Source organism: Lonchura striata, chromosome 2, assembly GCF_046129695.1.
Source record: "Lonchura striata isolate bLonStr1 chromosome 2, bLonStr1.mat, whole genome shotgun sequence".
In the NCBI taxonomy this organism is placed as follows: domain Eukaryota; kingdom Metazoa; phylum Chordata; class Aves; order Passeriformes; family Estrildidae; genus Lonchura; species Lonchura striata.
Genome location: NC_134604.1, coordinates 37,221,645 through 37,236,065, shown reverse-complemented (window position 1 = coordinate 37,236,065; position 14,421 = coordinate 37,221,645). Strand labels below are relative to the sequence as shown.

The window sequence follows — 14,421 nt, the reverse complement described above, 5'->3', positions numbered from 1 at the left end:
CTGAGTCTGTCCAACTGGTAGGACAACCAGCCTCTGTTCCCAGTCTGCCTTGTACACAGCTGCCCTTCCCCCTTGGGCAAAGGGGAAAACAAACAGGCAACAACTCTGGCTCTTGTCTCTGCCCTTACTCTTTGACATCAGCCTACATTTTGGCATTTTCAGATGGGAATTTTTTAGTTCTTTCTCTGATACGTGACAACTGTCTCCATCCTTCTTTTAAAATACATTTTATCTATACAGACTTCCATAGACTGTCTTGGTCCTTTCCTGGACAGACACCCAAAGGGACCACAGTCCTCAAGGTGAAATTCACATGAACATTTATAGCTGTCTATAATTTTGATACTTCCATGTAGCCATCAGTATTTGCTCTACAGTTAATTGAGCAAAATAGGACCTTCTTAGGTCCCTTGTTTGTAATGTGAATATTCCAAGTAGCTCAAATAAATCCTATTTTAGAAAAAGGTTTGTACAAAGACTCTCTCGATAACTACATCTGGTGGAAAAGTCTATTTGTCAGCTGTTTAGAGCAGATTAGAGAAAATGCCATATCCACTATCTCCAGCTGAATCTGGTGCAATAGGATGTTTGCTGTCTTCTTCTGTCCTAAATACAAGAAATTGTCAACTAGCTGCAGCAGTACCCAAATTTAGAAGCACATAAGCATTGTTTTCAAAAAAATTGTTGGCCCTTAGGTTCGCCAGACTCCAAATTGTACATAATTTTTTTAATGGGATTTATGTACAACAGTGCTAAATTTTGACCTCTGAGATGCTCTTATGAATAAGAACTTCAGGAACTGCTGACTGGGAATAAGAGTAGATCAATTCAGATTATCTCTTTAAAAAATAGCAAGGTCTAAAGAGAACAGGGTTTGAGGCTTTACTTCAAGTTTTTGTTTGTTTTGTTTGTTTTGTCTTGTTTCTTTGTGAAAAGATACCTGTTTTTAGCTGCAGTGGGAATCATCATGAGTAATTATAAGAAAGTTATTTGGTATATGACTTCCATTGAGTAAATTGAAAGTGATAGCTTCTCTTAGAAGCCGAGACTGTAAAGTCTTTCTAGTTGAAACAAAAATCCTTAATTCTACCTGACCATTTGGAGTATATCCATGCCTGTGGCAGTACTACACAATTTAATTGTGAAAAATGCAGCATGAACTGGAAGTATTTACGGAAAAAGAAAAACAAAAGTGTAGGGATTTTTTTCTATCCTATATTTTATTTCCAGAGATTCCAAGGTAATGGCTGAGAAGTGGATATTCAGACTTAATATTTCCCTAGCCAGTGACTGCTGCATCAGACAAGGATGGCTGGAAGATATAGTAGAGAGATACAGTCTCTCTACATGTGGTTCTGCACTTCAGAGATCCCAAGGATCTTGGAGCATCCGGTATTTTTCAATAGATTTGTTTTCAATTTGATATCAAAATCAGCTATAAGCCAGGGAAAAATAAACCAAAAGAATAAACAAAGAAAAACTAATTTTACCAGCTGAGGACTTTTGTTAGACTTTGAGCTGCCCTTAGTCTGTAGAGCACTGTTTCATGTTTCTGCCATGCAGCAAGAATCATGTGTAGGGTGTATGAAGTTGTAGTGTAACAATGTTCCACAAAAATATTAATTATTACGAAAATGTTCTCCTTCCTCTATAGGCTATAATCTCTAGGTTTTGAGGCTGAGGTTAAAAAAACAACAGAAAAAACAGAGAACTTGAAAGAACTCCTTGACATAGATGGGGCATAAAACAATTATATCATTGCCCAGTGATAATCGAGGTCCCTGTAGGGATTTAGATGTCTGTTTTCCAGGACCTTGATGTACTGTGTGCTTTTTTGTTTTTTGACTATTTAGCTCTGTTGTCTGTGAATATTTACCTGTTAGTCAGAAGCTAGGGTTGTTGGTGGGTGACAGCAGCACAAACCCAGATCTCATACAAGCAGATTATACTGGGGACCTTTCTATACATCATTTGTAAGGGGAAAAGACAGTAGGCAAGATTTTGAGAACAGATGGTTCAGAGTTCTCTAAGGGGAAAGAGCTACATCTTAAATTAAAGAAGGCTCATGAAATTATTTTTCTTGTAATTCTATGCAGGATAATGGACTATGATAAAATTTATACTTTCATTCCTCATCTGATCCTGGAGTTGCTCTGGGCTACCCATTCAACTGAGAAGGTTCTAAAAGGGCATTCCAAGTGTAGTGAGAGTGCCTTTCACTGGAATGCAATGGGCTTACAAGAAAAACTACATCTACTAATGAATACTATTTTGTTCCCCCAAAAATTCTTCCCTGTTGTTTTGTTAAGTGGAAAATAATTTTGTTTCTTTTCCAGATGCACAAAAAGAACTAAAATCACAAAGCCACACAGTAGCTTTATGGGAAACCATAAATTAATCAATATTTCCACTTCCTCTTTTCTTTCTGTTATGTTCCATTTTTAATTTGGATTCACCCCTAATATTTTCAATCCAAAGCCTTGCAAAAATACTGGGATATTTTGAAGCTATGGATTTCTCACAGCATCTGCTTTATGCTCAGATAAACAGAAAATGAATTGGCCAAGAGGAATGCATGTCACATAAATTCCCTTTACAGCCCCAAGGGGAGGAAAAAGATACCTTTCAATAAACTCTCCACTCTTGACCTACTATGCAGTTTCTGAAATTGCATTGCCTGCTTGTGACAGATATGCAAAGTGGCATGTCATTAGTGATTGTAACATTCCAGAGATTTTTGATTCATGGAAAACATTTTAAGTGCTTGGCAAATATTTACCTCATGCATCTTGAAGAATTGGACTTAACCTCAAATGCAAAGGTGAGTGTGCTGACTTTCAAATGTGAAAAAAAAAAATGTTATTTTAACTTAATTACTCAGCTTAATTGAGATGTGGACACCAGGCTTCACCTCTTTGTCTTCACTGCTTCTGTCATCCACAGGTCATATGCCAGAAGATATCCTTACAGATAAATTAATTTGAGATTAAATAATACATTCACATAGCAGAATAATTTGGAAATGGATTTCAGAAGGAACAATGGAATATTAATTGTGTAGATATAACCAGCTTGGTCATACATGATTTTCAGCTGTTCCTCATTTTATGTAATATTCAGACCCCACAGCTGAAATTTTCTTTTGTGTTGTACTGCTCCTCTTGACCCCTAGTTTCTGATATTTGTATAATGTGTCTGTGATAATTCCCTAAAATGATAGTTTTATTTGCTGCATTTCATCTGCAGGAATTCCAAAACTTGTCTCAGAATGACTAAATATCTTAGTGCTAGGTCATATGATTTTTCATAATAAAATAGAAACTATTAGTTGCAACAGAAATGATGAGTATTGGCTATTACTGTCCTACATGAAATGGATTCAGAAAACATTACCACAGCACTGAATTTTTTTTTTTTGTTTTTTTGTTTTTTTGCTTGCTGGAATTATTTTATCTTATATCAATCAACATTTTTGAGATGGGACTCAGCATGATGTTAGTGACAGGATTTACCAAGGGATTATTACTAAGGAGCAGCTGGGACATAGGTACTCTCTTTTGGGGTAGAAGAACATCAAGATATGCCAATAATTTAAGATTCCAAGTGCAAGACAGTCAGACCTTTCTTACCTAAAGGAGAGGGGAAAGGACAAGTGTATTGGAATGGTCAGGCATTGGAACAATTCCCTGCCCAGGGAAGTGATAAAATTACGATCCTTGGAACTGTTCAAAGTGCATGTGGCACCTGGGGATATGTGTTACTGGTGAGCAGTTGGATTTGATAATCCTTCAACATTAATAATTCTCATTCTAAAGGGAAGGCAGATGTATATAAAAATAAAAATGACTTGCTCAATGTCTCCAGTTTCCAAATAACATTCCACAAGCAATACTCAACCTCAAGAAATTACTGTGACTTCCATTTGCTTCATATGTTCATGTATGCATATGGTGTATCAGACTTACTACTGTATTCACTCTAATATCTGATTTAAAAAAAGAGTTAATTAAAATAAGCCAGATTTTCTGTTGTATTAAATGACAAAATTATACACAATTAATAAAAAATATATCAGAGATGGAAATATGTCCTTAGACTCTAGGACTGATTCTGATTTTCAGCTGTCCAGCTGAAGAAACATGGCCAAAAGTTATCAGTCAGATTTAATCTCTACATGACTCTTAGATACTTAACTTAGCCAGGATTTACAGAAAGAATATAAAACTGTGACTTGGCTCCAATATGTACATCAAATGAATGGGAAATCTAGAGTTGTAGGGCATCCCTCAGAGTTTCCATCTTCTTTAAAGTAGTCAGGACTTGATGACTATATGCTGTAATGTCCTTGCAAAGATGAAGAACCAGCTCCTGCATTTTCAGGATTCACTCTGTTCTGTGATATGTGCAGTCTGTGCCTCAGGATGCCTTGGGCCATGCCTCTGCATCATGCCATGGCTGCTGAGCATGTCCAGATGAAATGGGTAAGGGCAGGACACCACTTCTAGCAGTGTGATGACCACAAGCAATTCAAGTGAGACTCTGCAAGAGGGCAGAAGACCCACTGAAGCAGTGCCCATGCTTCTCAGAATAACACAGATGTTCTCTATCACAAATCACCTCTCCTAATAAGATATCTCCTTAGCTCCTGAGAAGATGTATTGGAAGAAATTGTTATTGATTTTAAGAGATATTACAGCAAATGAGCTAAGTAAGGTAAGTAGGCTAAATGCGGATAAGGAGGGAGAATAAAATGTGGAGAAGCATTAGTTCCAGGAAGTTCTCAAAGTAATTCAGCTGATAGGAAACTCAGCAATATATGTGAAAAAAGCTGGTTAACAACTAAAAAGGTGAACTATAGCTGAAGGAAAATTAAAGCAAGATAGATGATCTGAGGGAAATGTGTTCTTTTTAACAGTTTAAAAAGAAATCTTTCGTGAGATTCTAAAGTGTTTGTTGGATGAAGAAAAATCTCACTGTAAAGGATGTAGTGATTTTCTTCCAGAAAGTGTGGTGTGGGTTAGCATGCCTTTTTCTATCTTTGTACAAGTCCAACTGATGAAGAAGTTCTTGTAAAATAAATTAGGATGTGAAATTTTGTAGACCTGGAATGTGCTCTAGATTAATTTTTGGTTGTTTCTGCTATTTCTAAGACTTATTAATCAGACAAAATGCTTCTATCTAGAATACTTCTTTCTGCATAACTTATGACAAAATTGAGGAAGATAAATGCAATGTAAATGTGTAGATCTCTCCTCCAAAATAAGCAGGTGAAAAGGTATTTTTAGAGAAAAATTGTACAACCCCAGCCTGTATGAACAGTCTGATCCTTTTTCTTCAATCCACAGTAGGCAGGAGTTTGGTGCAGCCTCACCTGAATGCTGTTTTCTCTAAGAAAACTGTCTGCTGCCCACTCATTATTTATCTCTGTTCTCTTGTTCAGGCATCAATGTTTAGCCTAAGGAAGCAGGTATCATTGTATATGTAGTAATTAAATGTGCTGTAAATAGCAGCATTAAGTCATAATCTTCATTGCTACCCGAAAACACCAGGAACTTAACAGCAAAACAAAGGTTTGCTTTCTAGAGCTGTAAAAGAAATTAGGGAAGTGAAAAGTTGTCTTCCCTCCTATATCCAAACAGAGCCTTTAGAAATAAAGCAGACTAGAGGATAAAGAATAACTTGGCTTTGAACAGGAGTTTTGTGGTCTCAATTTGAGGCAGCCTCATGTGTCAGAGACCCTCAAAGTGAGCAATATCAGTGGGGTCCTGCTGCAGATGGAAGCAGTGAAGTGGTTGGTCAAGGCTGTTTGTGCAATGATTGAAAAAAGCGTAATTTCCTTTCTGTGGTTCAGACTCCATAAACTATGCTGGAGGATTTTAGGGAGACAGTGAAGTAAACATATCAAACATATACACTGAAAGCAAATCAATCTGCCTGACTTTTTAAACTTCCTTGTATGCCTTGAAATTTTTTTTCTTGGCACCTATCTGACCTGGTTCTAATAAATATTGCACCTTGCCATCCAATTTTACATTTACTAATGTAGATTGCGTAGTGGGGATGGGAGTAAACTCAACACCAATTTGGAAGAATGGCTTCATTTTGCTGTTTCAGGAATGATATGTATTTCTTGGAGTGGGTGATGGTGGTGTGGGAGTGGATATCTACCATGGCATCAAGCAAACAACGAAGAATTTCCAAGTGTGCATACTGGCAAGCAAGCACAGCTACACATCTGAAAATGTAGCATTAGAAAAATGCTACAAAAATGCTAGAAAAAAGGTCCATCAAACCAATGTGGTGTTTCTGGGAGTGGTCAGCAGCAAATGAATGGCAAAAAAAGATACCAGGCCAGAATGGAGCAAAGCTTCTCTGGAGAATTCTTGGTGCCTTTGTAAAGGAAGCCTTGTGGTCATCTTTGTGACCCTCCTCAGGACTCCCTCTAACAGGTCTACAGCCTTTCTATGTTGAGACCCCAGAGCTGGAAGCAGCAGTCCAGGGTCTCATGAGAGCAGAGCAGAGAGGGAGAATCACTACCCTCAATATGTTTCTTCATGCATGCTTCTTTTGATGAAGTCCATGATGAGTTTGACTTTCTGGGCTGGGAGTTCCCATTGCTGGATCATGTTGAGCTTCTCATCCAGTCACAACACAAAGTTGTCCTCAGGGCTCCTCAATCCATTCTTTGCACAACCTGTACTTGTGTTTGAGATAGCACCTTGCACTTGGTCTTGTTTACCTCCATGAAGTTCACATGGGTCTATCTCCCAAATCTGTCAGATTCCCTCTGGATGACATCTCTTCCCTCTACCTTGTCATGACAAATCATGTGTGTCCAATTAAATTATTTACTTCCTGTAAGTAAAGGGCTGCTCTTTCTCACATACAACTAGCACTAACAGACAAAGGAAGGTAGCTTTGTTAGTCAATTTGTTTGAATAGAATTGTGCTCAGCACTGTACAAAAGACAGTGGTTCTTTCAAATATTTTACTTCTGCACTGGTTCACCTCTACCAATTCATGCTTGAAGGATCTTTAGATAGATCTGCTTAAAGTCTTTCAAAGACAAAAATTACACACCTTCTTAGTCTGCTTCTTCCCAAGCTTAACTACTCCTTATATTCTTTCTAATGTCAAACCTACAATTCTTTTAATCCCATCACTCCTTGTCCTACCCATGGGAACAAAGGAAGCAGTTTCTAAGACTGCAAGTTCTATATTTGAAGACTTATGCTTACCCTTGTTCTGCTTTGACAACTTTCAGTATGAAAGGTTTTACACTTTGGAATAACACGAGATCTCTATTATCCCAGAGGAAATGAGACACGAGGCAAAGTACAGAAAAAGAGATGTCAAACAATCCTGAAGAATTATATAAGGTTTATTTTCATTACAAAATGACAAATTCATGAGATGACCTACACGGTTGAAAAATAGACAGTGCAGCAATCTCAAAAATAACCCCATATTGCCAACAGACCTGTGCTTGCAGTTCTGCATGAAAGTAAGTCAGAGGCATCGCTGGGAAATTGTGTGCATTTGTGGGTGCCTCTCTGCTATCACACAAGAGTTGTATGCTTCTGATTTTATATTTGACTCAGAAGCTCCACTTTATCCCACAGCTTATTAAAATTCAGAATGGGAGAATTCTATGGGTGGCTGACTTAAGACTTCTCTTCAAATATGTCTTCTGAGAGTGATAGGCAGCAATCAGAATTTTCTCATGTAAGCCTATTTTGAGACTCAGAGACTCTTTCAATTCTAAGAAAAGGAATCAAAAATACCCTTGGAACAATGAAAACATTTTTTTATTCAAGCTTGAGGAAAGATTGGATGCTTTCTTCTTAAAAACATAAATTCAAGAGGTAAAAATAAATTAAGATCTTAAACCCCAGCATTTTTATTCCACAATTTGCTGCAGACTGCATGCTAAAATGTAACTTTTTAAAACATTGAAGCTAAGATAAAATGTGATCCAGTATATATTCCTAGAAAAATTTAAAGGCACTTGGAACAGAATGAAAACAAGAATTATGCTTGAGATTTTCTGATCTTTAGAAAAGCTGCAGAATTTTGATTATTGAAGTTAAGAAAGACTAAAATTGTCTTTATTTTTAAAAAATCCTGTTTCTTCTCCTCTAAAATTACCACTGCAACAAATAGAGTTTTGCAGTAAGGTACTGATTAGCACTTAAATCTGTTTCCTTTCTGTTGTCTTTCTCTACAGCAAATGGGTATAATATTTTTTGTGACTTCTTTTTAACTCTCTTTTTCCGATTTATATGTATCATCCCAGAGTCTACACCCAGGACTAGTGACTCACTGTGTACACACAAACCACACACACTTGCAGAGAAGGTATTTGTAAAAGGGGAAGACCCAAGGGTTTGTAGCTCCATGTTATTGTGTCCTGATAAAGAGAATCTGTTCCAAACCATGGAGTCTCGGCAAATCTGCTATCAATTCTGTTCACATCTTAGTTTCCTAGTTACAGAGATCCTCTGTGTAGGTAAGCCATAGAAAAGTGTGTGGCAGACAAAGGGGAAGAAATATTCAACCACTTGGACAGCAATTGTTCATTTGCCCCAGCTTTGCAGTGACTTTCACGTGTGTTCCATTTTTTGATTAGAGGACAGTGGGACTGGGAAAGGCAGGCAGATTTTTTTATCCAACTTAACATTTGAGTTGATTTAGTTGTACTTCAAACACCTGGACGATCTGAACATAAAAACATTACCGAGGCAGCAGAGATTTATACAGGTGAACCCATCTCACACTGGTGAGTGGTTATGGAAGAGTGTTACTCAGACTAATGAAAAGTTCTGATTTGTAAACTTGTGGTGTAATTCATTTTTCTATCACTCTATTAAAGTGACAAAGCACATGCAGCAGCACATTTCCCCCTCACTATGGCTGAACTGATGGTTTCTAGTGAAGCCATTTTCTCTCCAGAGGTTAAGGCTGAAGGCAACTGACAAGGTGAATGAAGTACCAGAACTCACTAAAGCTCATTCTGGTACAATTTAGTCCACTCCTGCCTTGAAAAGACTTTATAAATCATGGCAAGAACACACTACTTCCAAGAAGACCAGATAAAAAAGCCACATAATGTTTCAAGGAATGAGGCCCAAGCTGAACTTTGTTGATAATTTTCGTATTATAAATGTGTAATAACAGAATTGATTAAGTGAACAGTGTTTTAATTAGGAAGCTAAAGTTAATAAAATTTATATTTGCTAAAGGGTCATACTGTTCAACCTTTACTCATGTTGGTTAGTGACACTGAAGGAGGTAAAGACTGACTGAATTTTAATGAGTAAATAATCTCTATCCTGAGAAAATGTATAGTTATAAAACATGGTGGTTTAATACATTTTAGCTGGCACATTTTTAAGCATTCTATGTCTTGAAGTGCTGATATGCACAAATCAGTGCTAATCTTGGATGCTGACTATTTTCTGATTGACTGATATGATTTTAATATCATTCTACCAATGCATACCAAAAGGAAAATTATTACTCATATCCTAGGAATTAAAACAAAGTAAATTAAATATATTTATGAAAGTCTTTATGTGTTCAAATGTTTTAAGCCTTAGCTAAATTGGTTTACTTATCATACCCAAATGTGTATCATGTGTATGTTACCTGAGTAAAAAAATTTCATGTTAGCCACACAAGATCTGATTTTATCTGAGAATTTCAAATATGAGGAAAACTATACTATAACATAATGTCAAATCAGCAATATGTTGAGGAGGATGACCATCATAAAATAAAGTGGTTGATGTTACTTTTACACTTAAAAGAGATTTTATGGAAGTTTAAGCAAAATTAATATACAATAATGTGTTATTTAGCTTCTTGACTTGACACCAGATATTTATACAAAGAGCTAGAAACTTGCAGAGAAGAGAATGTCAAGAAACTGAAACGACAACTGCAGGTTGTTTGCCTGGTTTTGTTGATAGCTCATTATTTTAAATCGCCTTCAGAGAAAGACATTAATGAATGCACAATTGGCTTTGGTCTTTGAAAAGAAAAATCAAAGACAGAACTGCTTCTGAAGTTGTCATGTCTTAGCTGTATTTTTCAGAAACTTGAAATGAATTTTTTTCTTTTTATTATAAGATATATAACTGATATTATCTATCAATAAGAAAATAGCTTAATTACTTGTGCAGCAATTTCTCTGTCAGAAATCTAATTACTTCTTGCTGCACCATAAGTCCTTGTCACAGGGAACCTCCCAGTACAAGAGCTGGGTAAAGGTAATTAGTATTTTCTAATCATATCCCCCCTTATTTTGCACTACATTGAATTTAATATGCCAGTTTCACCTGCTGTCTGCCAGAAGCTCCAGTTTGTTGCTTCATTCTAACTGTGCACTTGTAAAGAGAAGAGTAAGTGATTCATATTCACACAAAGCATTAACTCCTCTCTCCCAGCTGAAAACTGCAGGGCCAAAGGGGCACCCTGAGAACTACAGCAAAGAAATAGTGCAGGGACCACAGAGCCTGCATTTTGTCCAACTGCAATAATTTGGTTGGGAGGTGCAGAAATTCCTAGCCACAGGAAAGCAGCAAGGTGTTTCCAACAGACCAGTTGAAAATTAATGCCTTCCTTCTGAAGTGCTCAAGGTTAGAGCACAGGTCCCAGGCAAGGAAACAGCTTTTGTGTTTTATCTGAGGCTTTCCTGTGGCAGGTGATGACTGCTACATTTCTCTAAGAGTGATGCTAATCCTAAACTCAGGTTATATCCTCTTTGATTCTTTGACATGAGTGCTGTCTGAACCTTGAGTCACACATATTAGAGAAAAGGAGATTGATCTTCAAAATAAGCACCAATAGTTTTATATCATAATTTCATTCCTAATTTAAATAGATTTTCTATCTGACCATTAAATAGCACTGACAGAGAAGCACAAGACTCATCTTAAATAAAGCCAGTGTTAAACTGACCTGAGCTTACTCCAATAACCAGCAGCATGGTGTAGGCATTGTACACAGCGATTCAGACCAAGATAAGGAGAATTGGAGGTGGATACCTCCAAACATCCATTGTGTGTTGAGAATCAGGGAAGATAAAATTTTCGCTAATGTAACCCTCTCACAGATGGGAATATTGCCTTTGTGGGAAAACAGAGATGTCATTTTTCTTCAGGTGGGTGGACAGATGCAAAATCAGGGACAGGTTTATCAGTCATCTGCTCTTTAAAAGATGTCTATGGTGAGAACCTACCCAAGGGCAGGAAATTACACATGTTCAGGAAAGAAAATCCTTCACCCTGAATCCTTTTTTCCCAGAAATGGCATAGTAAATTCACATTCCTGCATACCTTTGCATCTTTTCTCTGTGCTCGGAGGCAGATCCTGGCATCTTCTGCTGCCTTTTACCTATAAATGGAGCTCTCAGTTACATGTGACAAGGAGTAGCTGAGCCTACCAAACAGACTTAGTGCTTCCCCCTGACTGAGGAAGAAAGTGCCTGAAAATTCTTCCAGGTTTGGGAATTCCCAGCCAGGACTATCCTGGAGGTTACAAAGTTCAAAACCTTAAAACAATTATTCATGAAAAATTTCAAGGAAGGAATTTGTTTCCTGGCCTTGTTTTCAGCTTCACTGATTCTGTCTGAGGATATTGCATCCTGACATTTCTAGTGATTTAGTGTCTGGGAGCTATCAGAGTCAGACCAAGGTGAATCCAGATGCTTAGAAACTACAAAATAGTTTCTAAGATTGCTTTCTCTTCTATATATGTAGCAGCTGTAATGGTGACCTTCTCCCTCAGGGTTCTTAATACAGAATCCAGAGCCTTGTGCAGTGATACTAAAATTTTATATGCTTGCTGAGAATTTACTATCAGAAGAAGGTAAACGACTTCTAAGACTAATTGTATACTCCTGCAGATTATCTGCAAGGGTATTTTTGAGCTGCTGTCTTTTGAAAATTAATTTTCTAAAAAATGACTAAGATTGTACATGTTTGTTTTGTTATTATAATCTCTGTCAGTGCTCAAGAACCAGAAACTTAATCTGATTCAAAATAAATCATTATTTTTGAAAAATACTGATCAATATTCATTGATGACTTTACTGCATAAAATTTATTGAAACATTATTACAAATTACTTTTCTTTAGAAAATTCACTTTAGAAAAATGCAATTTTTATTTTGATGGAAAAAGAATTGAAAAATCCTCAGCTATAACAATACATGTTCTTTCAAAGTTCTTGAAAAAAAAAACCCTTGAGAATTAAAAAAATCTTTCTAGAGTACTACAAATTACCTGGTTTTCAATCCCAAATTACAAAAATTTGCAATTATAAATTTTTTTTCTTTATATTAATTTTAATTTTTTTCTTTCTTTATATTAATTTTAATTTTTTTCTTTGGTGGGCATTGCCCTCACTGTCATTCAATTCATTATAGTTGTATGATACTGGGAATGTAGCTCTCACAACTATTTTAACAAAACTAATTTAACTTTGGCATTTTAAGGGACTGTCAAATCAAACACAATAGCTGTGAGGAGTACCAAAAGACATTTATTTTCTTTGACTGTTTTAGAGGGTGGGTTTTTTTGTTATTTTTCATCACAGAAAGAAATTAATTTTGAAATGAAATGCTAACTTTATTCTGTATCAAGTAATGAGGAGCAATCAAAAAGTGATGTGAACTGTGAACTATGTTTCCCACCATAAGTATTTCAGGAAGTGATGATTTCTGCAAAACACTCTGACCCAGCATTCTCTTATAGCTGGGACATGTTTTCTCTCAAGAGTCACAAATGTCCCATCCTCCTTTAAATCTCAGTTTAGATATTGTCCTCTATGTTCCTTCTACAAACAAGGCAATAGTGAGCAGAAAATCTATATCATATTATCTCATGATGCTGTTGATTTTTATTCTCCTAGCTTTATATATTTTTGTGTTGTTTTTACTCTTTTGTCTGATTTTATTTCTAAGTATTTTATGTAGCCCAGTCCTGCAGAGGTCTTAACACCCCAGACTCCTGGATTGTGTCTATGAATCTTAAATTCAAAAGTAATATTAATGATAGATTCTATTCCCTGCTCCTAGTTAGGTAGCTTTCCTGCTATTGGTTTCAGGCCTAAAATATTTTAGTCCATTTACTCCTGTCTGAGCTTTTACAGGCAAATCCTCCCACATACTTAAAAAGACAGGAAGAGTTTGAGCATTCAGGAGAAAACAGATAAATCAGTCATTTAAATCAGAGATTGTTCTCAGTTGTTCCCATAAACAACTCCTAAACTCAAAGACATTGTGTAAATCACAGGGTACAATTTGCCTTTTATTTCAGAATTAGCATCTTAATTGGCTATCTTATTATTAGATCTTAGAAAAAAATGTTTCAATGGTTTAGGATATTTAATTAAGATACAGTAAATTGTTTTCTAAATTGAATTTTGTATTCCAGTGGATGTGGTTATTGGAAAAATCAGTTGAATGGAAACAAGTATCTTAATAAATTATTTTCTTCTGCATTTTAAGCAAGTTCTGTTCATGAATTAATGCTGATTAAGGAAAATTCTCTAGAGCCTTGAATTATCTTTAACTAAATTATTTGCACACATATAAATCTGATTTTACTGTATTTGCCTTGCTCTTTACCTAAAAATGTATATAAGAAATTAAAACCTCTTATTTATGACATATTCCCAGATTTTACACTACCCCTTCACCTTGTCTTTGCTATATGATGTTTTCTTGAAGCGTTTGTTTAGGAAGACTAACTAAATACTGTGTTTTAAAGTCCCACACCAGATTAATACTGAGTGTGTAAGAGGAATTTGTCATTCATTAATTTCCAGTTCAAATTCCCATGTTAAAAAAAAAAAAAAAAGTGTTGAGAGTAGACAACTCTGTCAGTCCTGAACATTACTAAAGTTACTATTTTGAATAAACTTGTTTAATTGACACTGTTCATTACTGGGCTTTTTTTAACAGCTGGTCTGTGATTTTTTTACTATTATTCCTCCATCCAGCTTTATGTTCAGCAACCCTAATCCAGAGATTATTAATTATCCACTGTAAAAGGATGTGCAAAAAAGTCATTCCTTATCTGTATAGAGAGAAAATTTAACCTGAAACATTGTTTTAAAAAGTTGCTACTCAGCAAAAACCAAAACATCAGGGTGTTTCAACATTATTCTCGTACAAAATCCAAACCACAACACTGTACCAGCTACTGAGAAGGAAATTAACTGTATCCCAGATAAAATTAGGACAGCTTTATAAACTGCAATATTCATGATCTACTTAAAGAAGAACATTACATTCAGTAAGCTCACATTTAGCATGCATGCTTCTATCAACCAAGTTGCACCAGGGAAGTTTTAGATTACATATTAGGAAATATTTCTTCACAGAAGGGGTTGTCAAGGGTTGGAACTGCCTGC

At 36.0% G+C, this 14,421-nt stretch overlaps 1 protein-coding gene across 8 annotated transcripts in view; it reads left to right on the top strand.

The window, feature by feature from the left end:
* The window catches only part of GRM5 (glutamate metabotropic receptor 5), a 245,843-nt gene that overhangs the window by 110,790 nt on the left and 120,632 nt on the right, over positions 1-14,421 (top strand). The window lies entirely within an intron of this gene.